The sequence below is a fragment of the Piliocolobus tephrosceles genome, chromosome 17, assembly GCF_002776525.5.
Source record: "Piliocolobus tephrosceles isolate RC106 chromosome 17, ASM277652v3, whole genome shotgun sequence".
NCBI lineage: Eukaryota > Metazoa > Chordata > Mammalia > Primates > Cercopithecidae > Piliocolobus > Piliocolobus tephrosceles.
Window position 1 is genome coordinate 74,774,811 of NC_045450.1, and position 11,226 is coordinate 74,786,036.

Consider the following 11,226-nt stretch of genomic DNA (forward strand, 5'->3'; position numbering starts at 1 on the left):
AGATGAAGAATTAGGCCACTCAAAAGCAAGGGAGGAGACCCCTCTCAGCAAAGGTTGGGAGTATTCTGGCTTACAACTACTTTGGGACTAGTTAGGAAACGTCTATTTGGAATTCAAACACGCGTGACATTTGTTGTGGATTCTGTTTATAGGAGATAATCCCAAAGAGAAGCTCACACCTGTTATGGCAAATGCCCATGGGTGCCAGAGACCAGAGACAACCAGACTGGCCCCAGTGGGGAAAACTTACCTAAACACCAGGGTACTCTACAGCCCTTTAAAAAGCATGAGGCCCAGTTGTGTGTAAGATGAGAATTCTCCTGCAAAACGACTAGTGACAAAGGACAAAACAGTGTATAAAAGGGGGGAAGCTTGTAAATTCATATCTCGCTTTCACTGACTTGCAAGGATTAGCTAATTTAATCCTCATAACAACCTCATGCTGTATTGTCCCTACCTTACAAAGCAGGAACTGAGGCACAGGGAGGCCATGTATTGGAATATTTCATAAAAGGAGACACAAAACAGCCATCCTAGTGACCACCTCTCGAGATAGGCAGTTACAGATGGAGTATATTTATTTTTACTCTTCAATCTTTTGTACTCTGAGAAATTCTAGTGGGCTTGTATCACTTTTTCAAAAGTCTGAAATGTTATAAATAAAGTGACAAAACAATGATCCTTTCGGGGGTTACTATGTAACCTTCCCCCTCTCCTGAGACTCTCCCTGCAGGGAAGGAGAAGCTAGTGGCCTGAGGAGGGAGAATGGCAGACCAAGGAGTTGTCAGAATTCCTCTCCTGGCCTCTCCAGGGTAAATCCCCCATCTTGAACCCACCTAGACCAAGAGGGACTGCAGGGTCCCCTTTCCCAGGGAAACTGAGACCCTCAGCTATGCCTGACCTTCTGGCATCTGCCCCTCCCTGAAAACCAGGGTCACCACTGGCATGTCATGTACTGTGCTCTGGAAACTTCCTTAATGAGAGGACCAGGCTCCACACCCCAGGGCCTTTGTTCTTTTTTTTTTTTTGAGACAGAGTCTCGCTCTGTCAGCCAGGCTGGAGTGTAGTGGCCCGATTTCAGCTCACTGCAACCTCCACCTCCTGGGCTCAAGCAGTTCTCCTGCCTCAGCCTCCTGAGTAGCTGGGATTACAGGTGTGTGGCACCACACTCAGCTACTTTTTGTATTTTTAGTAGAGACAGTTTCACCATGTTGGCCAGGATGGTCTTGAACTCCTGACCTCAGGTAATCCGCCTGCCTTGGCCTCCCAAAGTGCTGGGATTACAGGCGTGAACCACCGCGCCTGGCTGAATACCCTGGGGCCTTTATGGCACCTTCAGGCAAATTTGAAAAAGAAGCGTCATCTTCAAGACTCTTATCTTCCAGAAAATTGTCATAATAAATATCCAAGTAGCCTATCTTTGGTTTTTAAATAAGTTATAATAAAATAAAAAACATTTCAAAATTATAAAGATGTCTGCAGTGTGATGTCTGAGAGACGGAATAATGTCTGTCTGTAGAGCCAACCTCCTCCCTCTGACTTGTTGGAACACTTATTTTATTTTGTGGAATGAAGTGTTGCCTGATTCTAGAATTGCAAATGAGGTCAATTGAGATCTTTAAACTGAGTTTGTTGTAGTTTTGTCTTCAGACAGGTTTCTGTTCTCCTTCAGAGACTGGGAGACCAGAGGCCTCACCCTTGCTGATGATCACCTTTCAAAGGGAGGGCTCTCAGGCTTTGAGAGAGGCCCTTCTGAGTCGCAAGACATGCTTACAAACTGAAAGCTTTTTAGTAAATGCTCCAAGAAAGGGAGGTCGGGGCCTATCATCAGAAGTTGGCTAGAGCAGAGGTCCCCAAGCGGGCCACATAGTAGGAGGTGAGCGCATGGGCAAGCCAGCAAATGAAGCTTCATCTCTATTTCCAGCTGCTCCCCATCAGTGGCATTCCGCCTCCTGAGCCCCGCCTCCAGTCAGATCAGCAGCAGCGTCGATTCTGATAGGAGCACGAACCCTGTTGTGAACCGCGCCTGTGAAGGATCTCGGTTGTGTGCTCCTTGAGACTCTAATGCCTGATGGTCTGTCACTGTCTCCCAGATGGGACCGTCTCATTGCAGGAAAACGAGCTCAGGGCTCCCACCGATTCTGCATTATGGTGAGTTGTACAATTATTTCATGATATATTGCAATGCGATAATAATAAAAACAAAATGCACTGTAAATGTTCATTTGAATCATCCCAATCCTCCCCTCAACCCATCTGTGCAAAAATTGTCTTCCGTGAATCTAGTCCCTGATGCCAAAGAGTTTGGGGACACCTGGGCTGGAGCATGGTGAGATTTCCTCACTGCTCTGAGCTTTTGCAGGCGGATGTTTTAGTGGAAGCAGCAAGGGTGCAAGTGCTGCTGGGCCATCCTGGGGGCGCAGTCTTATGCTGCTGGAAGTCTTGCTGGATACTTCTGTCAAGTCTCCTAGTGTGCGGCTTTGGATGAGTTGTCGTGTGCTGAGGGTTCAGCAGTTCTCCGTGGGTCCCTATCCACTTCATTGGCCCCTAATAATTGTTCCTGAGTGCAGAAACTAAATTTTAGCTTCATTTCACACATACTGCCTCTAGCTGTTTTTCTCTACTGCCTCGTCTAGCCATTTTTCTCTACTGCCTTGTGTATTTTGGGGAGTTACAGCTTGACTGAATCAATCTCAGGTGATCCCTTTTATTCTCATAGGAAAAATCACTAAGGGCACTTCTACATATGTTCTTTAGGTTTGTCAAGTGAAGAATGATGAGGTTTCCCAATTTGGAAAGAAAAGCTTTATTTCTCATAAAGAGTTGCAGCCTGGTCATTTGGACAGGCTGGAAAGCAGAGCCTCAGGCCAGACGCCAGAAATAGGCACTTCAAGGAGCAGAAGACTAAGACAGGGATTTCACTCAATGGCTTGGCCAAATATACATACCCCCATAAGCTATACGAGAAGTCATGAATATGTATGAGAGGAGAAATGTGTGCATTCGTGATTGAGCTTCCTGCCTCTCCCTGGGTCCAGTGTTCAGAAAATGGCACTGTTAGCATGACTTGAGGGTGGAGTTTTTGGGCCTCTGACCTCCAAGGTGAAGTAGAAGACTCAACGACCCTCACTATGCATTATCTGTAGACGAGCTAGAACCACTGCCTGGTCATTCTCTGTCGTCCGGCTAGAACCACTGCCTGGTCAATGGTCTTTCAGCAGGGAGGAATGCTGGTTAGTTGTGTTGAAACTGCAAAAATGGAAGGGCCATAGTCTGGCACTTGATTGATATCAGTGGTGCAGTCACCCCAAAGGGCTGATTGCTGTTTCGCCCTTTGGGAAGAAAGCCTAATGATGGTTAGTGAGGAAGGGGATATAACAAGGTATGTCTGAGCTCCTGTCCAATCATGGCTGGGAACTCAGTTTTCAGGCTTTCTCTGGAGTACCCTTGGCCACAAGGGTTTCTGTTCAATCAGTTGTGGGGTTGTTTAAGTGTGTATTGGCTGGGCGCAATGGCTCACACCTGTAATCCCAGCACTTTGGGAGCCCGAGGCAGACAGATAATGAAGTCAAGAGATCGAGACCACCCTTGCCGACATGGTGAAACACTACTAGCTGGTGCAGTGGCAGGCGCCTGTAGTCCCAGCTACTCGGGAGGCTGAGGCAGGAGAATCGCTTGAACCCAGGAGGCAGAGGTTGCAGTGAGCCGAGACTGTGCCCCTGCACTCCAGCCTGGTGGCAGAGTGAGGCTCCGTCTGAAAAAAAAAGTGTGTCACCTCCAGCCTCGCTCGCTCTCTTCCTCCTGCTCTGGCCATGTGATGTGTCTGCTTCCTCTTTGTCTTCTACCATAATTATAAGTTTTCTGAGGCCTCTGCAGAAGCCAAGCAGAGACTGCAATGCTTTCTGTACAAGCTGCAGAACCATGAGCCAATTAAGCTTCTTTTCTTTATAAATTACCCAGCCTCAAGCATTTCTTTTTTCTTTTCTTTTTTTTGAGATGGAGTCTCGCTCTGTCACCCAGGCTGGAGGGCAGTGGCGCAATCTCAGCTCACTGCAAGCTCCACCTCCTGGATTCACGCTGTTCTCCTGCCTCAGCCTCCCAAGTAGCTGGAACTGCAGGCACCCACCATCACACCCAGCTAATTTTTTTTTTTTTTTTTGTATTTTTACTAGAGATGGGGTTTCACCATGTTAGCCAGGATGGTCTTGATCTCCTGACCTCGTGATCTACTCACCTCGGCCTCCCTCCCAAAGTGCTGAGATTACAGGCATGAGCCACTGTGCCTGGCCTCAAGTATTTCTTTGTAACAATGTGAGAACAGAGTAATACAGAAAATTGGTACCAGGAGTAGGGCATTGCTATAAAGATACCTGAAAATGTGGAAGTGACTTTGGAACTGGGCAACAGGCAGAGGTTGGAAGACTTTGGAGGGCTCAGAAGAAGACAGGAAGATGAGAGAATGTTTGGAACTTCCTAGAGACTGGATAAATCATTGTGACCAAAATGCTGATAGTGATATGTATAGTGACACAGGCTGACAAGGTCTCAGATGGAAATGAGGAAGTTATTGGGACTGGAGCAGAGGTCATTTTTGTTATGCCTTGGCAAAGAACTTGGCAGCACTGTGCTCCTGCTCTAGGGACCTGTGGAATTTTGAACTTCAGAATGATGATTTAGGGTAACTGGTGGAATAAATTTCTAAGCAGCAAAGCATTCAAAATGTAGCCTGGCTGCTTCTAACTACCTATGCCCATATGTGTGAGCAAATAAATGATTTAAAATTGTAATGTATATTTAAAGGGTACGCAGTGGGTAAAAGTTTAGAATGTTTGCAGCTAGGCCATGTGGTAGATAAGAAAAGCCCATTTTTAGGGGAGGGATTCAAGCAAGCTGCATACATTTACGTAAGTTAAAAGGAGTCAGGTGCTAATAACCAAAACAATGGGGAGAAGGCCTTGAAGGAATTTCAAAGACCTTCAAGGCAGTTCTTCCCATTACAGGCCTGGAGGCCTAGGAGGGTTAAATGGTTTGGGCCAGCCCCAGATCCCTGGCAGCCTGAAGATGCTGCTCCCTGCATCCTTGCCACTCCAGCTTCAGCCATGGCTCAAAGGGGCCCAAGTACAGCTCTGGTGGCTGCTTCAGAGCGTGCAAGCCATAAGCTTTGGCAGCTTCCATGTGGTGTTAAGCCTGTGGGTGCACAGAGTGCAAGAGTTGAGTCTTGGGAACCTCTGGCTAGATTTCAGAGGATCTATGGAAAAGCCTGGATGTCCAGGAAGGAGCCTGCTGCAGGGGCAGTGCCCTCATGGAGAAGCTCTACTACAGCAGTGGAGAGGAGGGGAAATGTGGGATTGGAGCCCCAACACAGTCCCCACTGGGACACTGCCTATTGGAACTATGCGAAAGGGGCCACCATCCTCCAGACCCACCAATAGCTTGCACCTTGTGCCTGGAAAAGCCTCAGGCTCTCAATGCCAGCCCATGAGAGTGGCTATGGGGGTGATGAACCCTGCAAAACCACAGGGTTATAGCTGACCAAGGCCTTGGGAGCCCACCCCTAGCATGCTTGGATGTGGGACATGGAGTCAAAGGAGATTATTTTGGAACTTTAAGATTTAGTGACTGCCCTGCTGGGTTTTGGGCTTGTATGAGGCCTGTAGCTCCCTTCTTTTGGGTGATTTCTCCATTTTGAAATGGGAATATTTACCCAATGCTTGTACTCCCATTGTGTCTTGGAAATACATAACTTGTTTTTGATTTTACAGGCTCATAGGTGGAAGGGATTTGCCTGTGTCAGATGCGACTTGGAACTTTGAACTTTTGAGTTAATGCTGAAATGAGTTAAGACTTTGAGGGACTATTGGGAAGGCATGATTGTATTTTGCAATGGGAGAAGAACATGAGATCTGGGGGGCAAGGGTTGGAATGATATGGTTTGCATCTGTGTTCCCATCAAGTCTCATGTTGAATTGTAATCCCTGGTGTTGGAGGTGAGGTGTGGTGGGAGGTGACTGAATCATGGGGGTGGATTTCTTACGAAGAGTTTAGCACCATCCCCACTTGGTACTTCTTTCACAACAGTGAGTGAGTTTTCATGAGACCTGGTCATTCAGAAGGGTGAGACATAGCCCTCTTCCCTCTCTCTTGCTCCTGCTTCCACCATGTGAGATGTCTCACTGCCCTTTGCCTTCTGCCATAACTGGAAGCTTGCCAAGGCCTTCCTACAAGCAGAAACCACTATGCTTCCTATACAGCCTGCAGAACCATGAGCCAACTAAACCTCTTTTCTTTATAAATTACCCAGTCTCAGGTGTTTCTCTATAGCAATGTGAAAACGGAATAATACAGAGGGCTTATGATTTTATTTTTACTTCTCAGATTATGTTTTAGTAGAAGAAAAGAGCTAAGTGAGCCAGGTGTGGTGGCTCACACCTGTAATCCCAGCACTTTGGGAGGCTGAGATGGGTGAATCACAAGGTAAGGAGTTTGAGACCAGCCTGGCCAACATGGTGAAATGCCATCTCTACTAAAAACACAAAAAATTAGCAGGGCATGGTGGCGTGTGCCTGTAATCCCAGCTACTTAGGAGGCTGAGGCAGGAGAATCGCTTGAACATAGGAGACAGAAGTTGCAGTGAGCTGAGATCACACCACTGCACTCCAAACCTGGGCAACAGAGTGAGACTCCGTCACAGAAAAAAAAGAAAAAAAGAAAAGAGCTAAGTATAGCTGTGGCAGGCCAGGTCTCACTAACACAGGCCTCTGTTACAACTGTCTCAGCACTGACTGAGTAGTTAGGTTAAATATTAAAAGCTAACTGAGCCAGTGCCCTTGTAGTAGGACAAGCCACAGACAAAATCCCTCAGACACTGAGTTAAAGAAGAAAGCGGTTTATTCAGCCGGGAGCATCAGCAAGACTCCTGTCTCAAGAGCCGAGCTCCCTGAGTGAGCAATTCCTGTCCCTTTTAAGGGCTCACAACTCTAAGGGGGTGCGTGTGAGAGGGTCGTGATTGATTGGCAAGCAGCGGGTATGTGACTGGGGGCTGCGCGCACCAGTATTGGAACAAAACAGGACAGGGATTTTCACAGTGCTTTTCCATACAATGTCTGTAATCTATAGATAACAGAACCAGTTAGGTCAGGGGTCGATCTTTAACTACCAGGCCCAGGGTGTGGTGCCGGGCTGTCTGCTTGTGGATTTCATTTCTGCCTTTTAGTTTTTACTTCTTCTTTCTTTGGAGGCAGAAATTGGACATAAGACAATATGAGGGGTGGTCTCCTCCCTTACCCTCATACAAAGTCTGGAGTGTAACAAAGAGCCCACTGAGAGTTTTTCCTAGGCCTTTCCTGGGCCTTGAAACATGACAAGATAATGAAGGAATTCTTAACAGGACCCTTTTAGGATTAAACAAGTTTTTTGGGGGGGTCTGAAAAAACTCCTCACACTACCACAAGTAAGTTTATTGACGGTCTAAAGGAACTCCCCAAGCCTCCATGATTTAGCAGGAGATAAGGGTAATCACCCCAGCACCTGGACCCATTTAGTTTAAATGTGTTTCTGAGGCTCCAGAGAAGATTTTCAGGACTCAGATCTTAGTTAATAGATTAAAAGTTAACCACTTACGTCTTTACATGAATGCACACTTACAGGTAGACATAGAGTTTAGAAGGTATATAAGCTTTGGAAAACTTTGTAATTTTGAGTTGGTCTGGTGATAATTTCCAGGTCTTCTCCCTGTAACCAGTTACAAAAATAAAAATTCTCTCCTCTCCCAGTTCGTCTGCATCTTGTTATTGGTGATGAGAACAAGCAGCCCGACCTCTGGTTTGGTCTGGGAGCATAGTCATGGCTTAGATCACTGCAGTGGAACAGAAAAGGCTAACTATAATGATAGTTATATATAGATCTGAAGCTGCTTTACTTGAAATGTCTCTGAACTGGCTGATATGTAGGACAATCCTTTACATGTTCTAGACTGTAAAAGAAGATAAGAAAAGAAAAATAGCTCAGAGCAGTCTGAGCCATGTGAGGTGTGCAAATTTTATCAGGCCCCCAGTGAAACAAGTGTGGGACTTCAGTCACGCTCTCTACACCTATGCTGGGGGCAGTTGTTTGAAGGCATCTAGAAATCCTCTCCACCGACTGCCCTGTGGACTCAGAAACTGAGTTTCCAACTATTAGCCTTCGTGTTTGTTTATTTTCATAGAAATTTCCCCTCGTTAAATGCCTGATGGCTAGTACCATCTAGCAGATAGCCTCTACTACCAAGTCCCAACTGGGGATTCCACTGGCTTTAACTGAATGAGAAAAGGGACTTAGATTGTTCAAAGCAGGGAACTGACTCGATTTTGAGCACTCCATTTCCCCTCTTGACTCTCCATGCCCTGGGGACATTTTGGTCTGAGAGCCCTTCTCTCACCTCAAGAATCAGATTCAGAACCAAAGGCTGAGCTTGTTTGTGGCAGCAAACCTGATGGCCCATGCACCTGGGGCACTTCCTTCTTCTCCGCACCACCCCTGTTCAACTTTCTTCTGGAGGAAACTTCAGAACATTTCAGTCACGTGTCTGCTGGGAGGTACAGGAGGCTTGATTCCTGAGCCCTTCCAGGAGGACAGGAAGGCTTCTTCCTAGGCCCGCAGGGATGGTCTCTCTTCCCTCCACGAGCTTGGCTGGGTCTTGACAGAGAGTATGGATCTTAATAAAAAAAAAAAAAACTCTCCCTTTTCATCATCTTTTTTTAAAAAAGAGTAAGGTGTTTGTTTTTACATTTTTGTTTCTCTGTAGGAGACTGAGGATCTAGGATTCCACTGGAGGAAGCAGGGGCATTCCTTCTATGATTGGTACCCTCAAGTGGACACACACACATATATACACAAGTACAGGCACATACGTGTGCGGACACACACAAATACATGCAAATATGTGTATAGATACACACACACAAGTACATGCACATATGTGTGCGGTTACACACACGCACACACAAGTATATGCACATAAGTGTGCAGATACACACATGCACACACACCTGTGGGATATGATGAGGTTTCTCTTCAAATAATCTGATCAATATTTTATTCTTTAACTCACAGTACCCGACCCACATCCGTGTGAAGAGACCACCAAACAGGCTTTGTGTGAGCAACAAGGCTGTGTATTTCATCTGAGTGCAGGTGGGCTGAGTCCAAAAATAGCATCAGTGAAGGGAGATGGGGTGGTGCCATTTTATAAGATTTGGGTAGGTAGTAGAAAATTACAGTCAAAGGGGGTTGTTCTCTGGCTGGCTGGGGTCGGGGTCACAAGGTGCTCAGTGGGAAAGTTTTTTGAGCCAGGATGAAGGAATTTCACAAGGTAGCATCATCAGTTAAGGCAGGAACAGGCCATTTTCACTTCTTTTGTGATTCTTCAGTTGCCTCAGGCCATCTGGATGTGTAAGTGCATGTCACAGGGAATATGATGGCTTAGCTTGGGCTCAGAGGCCTGACACCCCCTTTCTCCTTTTTTCCTTTTGGCCTTTGTTAGATGCCCAGGCATGCCACAGTACTAGGCGTTATTAGTACCAGCTCACATTCCTTTCCTTATTTGGAAAGAGGACTAACTTCCTAGCTCATTACAGACACCCCTTCCCCTTCCTCTCCACTTTCTTTTACTTGCCCACCTTATCTAAAAAAATCAAATGTTTAGCCAACTGGGATTAGTTTAGATTGTATGACCTGACCCCGGCCAATGGGAAAAGGCACAGGGGCAGGACTCGCATCAGGAATAAAGGCTCTCGTGCCCCTTTGTTCAGGTGTGCTCTCATGGTGACTGGCCAAGGAGGCACCCCTCCGTGCAGAAATAAAATTGCTTTGCTAAGAATCTGTTGTTCGAGTTGTAGCAGGACAAGCCACAGACAAAACTCTTCAATGAGTTAAAGAAGGAAGAGGTGTATTCGGCCAGCAGCATTGGCAAGACTCCTGTCTCAAGAGCCGACCTCCCCAAGTGAGCAATTCCTGTCCCTTTTAAGGGCTCACAGCTCTACAGGGGTCCACGTGAGAGGGTTGTGATCGATTGAACAAGCAGAGGGTACGTGACTGGGGGCTGCATGGACTGGTGGTCAGAATGAAACAGAACAGACTGGGAAGTTTCACAATGTCTTTCTATAATCTACAGATAACATCAGTTGCTAGGTCAGGGGTCGAATTTTAACTACCAGGCTTAGGTCAGGCAGGCCCAGGCCTGCTGTCAGGTCTGGTTGCTTGCTTTCAGGTCTGGTTCGAAGGTGCCGGGCTGCCTGCCTTTAGTTTTGCTTCTCTTTCCTTTTCTAAATAGAAAACAATATGAGAGGGTCTGTCTCTCTTCTCTCAGAGTGTTCAATTTCCTTAGGATTTTGAGTTTTATTCCTCACACACCCTTGAAACCCCCTACACTCACACGGATACACACACGGAGGGCACCCATGCATGCAGGCATATAGCACACGTGAACACATATATACACACGTGTGTTCCTATCTGCCGTTCACCTCTGGGGCTACAGAGATTGGAGGAAATCAGGAGAGGAGACAGGGGGAGCCAAAGGACAGTATCGAGCAGAGGAGAGGGGTCCATTCGGAGAAGAGGCCATACTTCCCAGGAGACCAGGGAGCTCCCTTTCCTGCTGCGACTCTCTAAAATCCTATGTTTATCTTCTTGGCCTTGGGAATCGATTCTCCAATAGTGAAACCAGATGGACTCTGGCTTCAGATGGGCTTATATCTTTCTGGGGGTTGAATTCCTGTGGAGGCTTGAGCTGAAGGTATGAGTTCTCTGTGGCCCTTCTGGACTCTTCTTGCCTCAGTGATAAGGGAAGAATGAGGTATACACTCGGAGTTCCGATTTGTATGGAGACGAAATTTATTAGAACAGGAGGCAAAAAACAACAAAAAATGGAGGGGATCAGTGCGGGAAAGAACCACACATGTTGACGTCCCCTGAACCCTTACAGAACTATCCCCTGTTCTTCCTCATCTATAGTCATGAAACTGGTGGGTTTGTTTAATTAGTTATTTCTGATCTCTTTACACTCTCAGGGAATGTAAGGGGTCAGCAGATTTCCGCTGAAGCCACCTCAGAGCTGGGGTGTGCAAATGTGTGGTGACCACATTTGTCTTCTTGTGGCTATTGAGATAAGGTTTTATTACTAAGGACTTACTCATTCTTCTTGCAGACTAGGGCTTCTCACCTGTGTGTATCCTCTGGTGTCTGAGA